Source organism: Gossypium arboreum, chromosome 12 (genome assembly GCF_025698485.1).
Source record: "Gossypium arboreum isolate Shixiya-1 chromosome 12, ASM2569848v2, whole genome shotgun sequence".
Taxonomy (NCBI): domain Eukaryota; kingdom Viridiplantae; phylum Streptophyta; class Magnoliopsida; order Malvales; family Malvaceae; genus Gossypium; species Gossypium arboreum.
The window spans coordinates 78319994-78323497 of NC_069081.1; positions in this window are offsets into that span (position 1 = coordinate 78319994).

A 3504-nucleotide genomic window follows, 5' to 3' on the forward strand; every position below is an offset into this window, starting at 1 on the left:
CCCCCCTCATACTTTTAGAGTTTACTACTAGGTCGTTTCTAGTGAAATTCACATTTATAACTCTAAATTAAAGCATCAAAAATGTCACACATGAGTTAACACATATTATAGGCATCAAAATAAATATCAAATTATTTTTATGCCTCGATTTTGTGGTCCCGAAACCACATTCCGACTAGGGTCGTTTTAAGGCTGTCACATAATGGAGAGGTAATTCGAGCTTAGACTATAAATAAGCGCTTCTCGGGAGGCAACCCGAGCACTAACTGTATTAACTTCTTTAAAATTTAGTCTTTAACACCTAACTTACTAACGGAGCTCTTGAATACAGGTTTTCCACAGAGACACGACCAAGCACACGGGCGTGCTTAGGGCCGTGTGAAAACAGGGTAACATTTCTCCCAAACACGGGCTACGATAAAATGCCACGGCCGTGCGACATGGCCGTGGTCGAGCCTACTAAAACTACACGGGCGTGCGACACGCCCGTGTGGAAGATGAACCTATTAAAACAGCACGAGAGTGCGACACGCCCGTGTCTAGCACCCATGGTCGAACCTGTTAGATTGACACGGGCATGGGTCTACCTACACGGTGTGGGAGAAGCGAACAACGCCAGACACGGCCGTGTGAACCCACACGCCCAAGGAACACGGGCTTGTACTAAATGTCAGACGTGTCCAAACTCAAAATTTGCGAATCACACAGGCTGAAATTAGGGAACACGGGCGTGTTACCTGGTCGTGTGCCCCAAAATCTATAAATAGGCTAAACTATTCATTATCTTCTTCACCCAAAAACCCTAACCCCAGCCACTGCAAGTCCACACGCCTTTCCTGCCTCGCTCGTGCGCCGCTTCCAACTTCATTCCTGACGCTTAATCCTCTATTTTTTAGCATTTGTTCATTCTTTTCCCTTTAAATCCACTCATTTTTAATGCTATAATCTTCATGTATCTCACACTATGCTATCATTCAAGTTTTATTTCTTTTAGATTAGTTATCATTCATTCCACATGACATATTTTTACGAAACTCTCATGCCTTATTCACTTATTCTAAATCAATATTCATAGTTTTCAATTACTTCTTGTTATTTACCATTCAACTCATGCCATGTGCTAGATTTATGCTCTTTATATTTCCATTAAATTCCTGGCCATTTTTTTACCCATATCACCATGCTAGTGCCACAAAAGTATGCCATTGAACTTATTGTTTTAGTTAGTTTTAGTAGTTGTGGTTGAAATTATGATTCTTACTTAAAATTTGTCTTCGTTTTACTTTGACCACTCATCAAGACGACTTGATGATTTTATTTATAGGTACCATGTTATCTTTACGTGGTAAAAAGGCCGCTGTCCTTGCTTCAAAGAAAAGGAAGGGAGCGTCATCTCCCTCGGGTCCTACCACAGAAGTTTGTCACCCTTTCCTGAGATTCCCCATCGGGCCCCAAGAAGAACTATTCCAAATACTCCGGGCCTGACCTTTAATTGCGGGCCGCTACATCGACTGGGCTACGGTAGAACAAGTTCAGTTGGCTGAAGCGATTTAGGACCTCCTAACCACTGACTTGGGAGCTTTTCTTTGGGATCATCGAGCTGACTTATCTCGAGCTTACGATGGAATTATGCTCCACATTTCATCAAAACGTGATGATGAACTACGATGATCCCAGCACGGTCCAATTTTGCCTAGGTAGATTAGTCCGCCAGCTCAGCGTCCCAAAATTCGGTACAGTGCTAGGTTTATATACGGAAGAATTCAAGGAGGAGAATCACTTACATGTTCTCAACTGCCACATCCATCGTTCTCCTTCATGGTGCTGGGACGCACTAGTACCAGGTGGGGCCACCTACAATCGTAGCCGCTCCAAGGCATTGGCTCTCCCTCCATCTCTGAGGTACCTTCACACCATTTTGGCTCACAAGATTACAGGAAGGCGAAAGAGCACCGACGTTGTTAACACTCGCGACGCCTACTTTTTATGGTGTATGTCGCACGGGCACGTCATCGACCTTACCTATTTCATCGACCTCGCGATTCAACACTAGACGAAGCGGCATAGGAAGGGGGTCATCTCCATTGGCCCCTATGTTACTCAGTTGGCTCGACACTTCGGGCTCCTCAGCACTGCAACCCAAGAATCATCCTTAACCCTCATTGGCCAGATGTCTCCACAAGGCATCTCAAGCATGCTTAGCATGAGGATGATCGAAAAGCACCGAGGAACCTACCCTCCTCAATATCGTCTCGCCCAATCTACTAAGGAGGAGGCCTACGAGGACATTCCTGATGATGTCCTTCCATAGCACGAGGACGCACCGTCTCAGCCACCACCACCCTCTCGTCCAGTTTATACGGCGGCTTCATATGCTGACATCTCTGAGTGCCTCACTCGATTCGAGCAGTAGTGTTTTCAACGATTTGACAACATTGATTGTACTCTACAGTAGATTTGTCAGCATCTCCACATCTCATCGCTAGTCCCACCTCGCGAACCATCCAGCGATGAAGATGTTTAAAAACATTTATTTATTATTTTATGTTTTTAATTTTTATTAAAACTACTTTTTATTCTTTATTAGACTTTAGAATTTTATTTTTTAATTATCAATTTCATTTATTTCTTTATGAGTAATTATTCTTCCTAATATCCCCTAAAAAGTTCCTTATTTTATCACAGTTATATAGAGCTCCAAAGCTCATCATTGTATAGGAACTAAAAACTTCACCGGGGGAGGCTCTCCACGATTTACATGTCCTGATAGACCACGACCATAGCTACCACTAGATATAATATTCTTTTGGTGCAGGACTTATGAACTAATGAACCTCTACCACCGCCGGAGTATCCTCCTCCACTCTTGCACCGATTATTCTCCAAAACTCCAGTTTGAGGAATTCATCATACAGGAAGTTTCACTTCTCCCCCTATCTTACGATTACAAATTTTTTTTTCTATCTATCTTTGTACATTGAGGGCAATATACATCTTAAATGTGGGGGGTATTTATTTCATTATCAGAGAAATCCCTGAATGACTGCCTTCTTCTCTTGAAAAGCTCTCATATCATATTTATGATAAATTTTGATTGATTTATGATTTTGATTGATATATCTTGAACTAAAACATAAGCATTTATGCATTGATTGTTTAAACTTTAAGACATTAGAGAATAAAGCATGATAATTTTATTTTTAAGAATTTAAAATCTTAGGTTGTTTCCCCAAAGTTTAGGTATTACTTTGAGTTGGAATTCACAAGTTCTAAACATAAAAAAGCCATAATTTTTGTGAGATTTTTGAGCCTTTTGAGCATCTATTAATTCTTCCATGCTCACTTTTATTATTGCTTTGAGTGCGTCAATATTGAACTGTTATTCTAGAACTTGCATGAATATGCATGTCAAGACCACACCATTTGATTTGATATGTCAAAAATGATTAAGGCACTTAGGATTAACCCACTCATGCCATGAAAAGCCTATCTCCACGATTAACC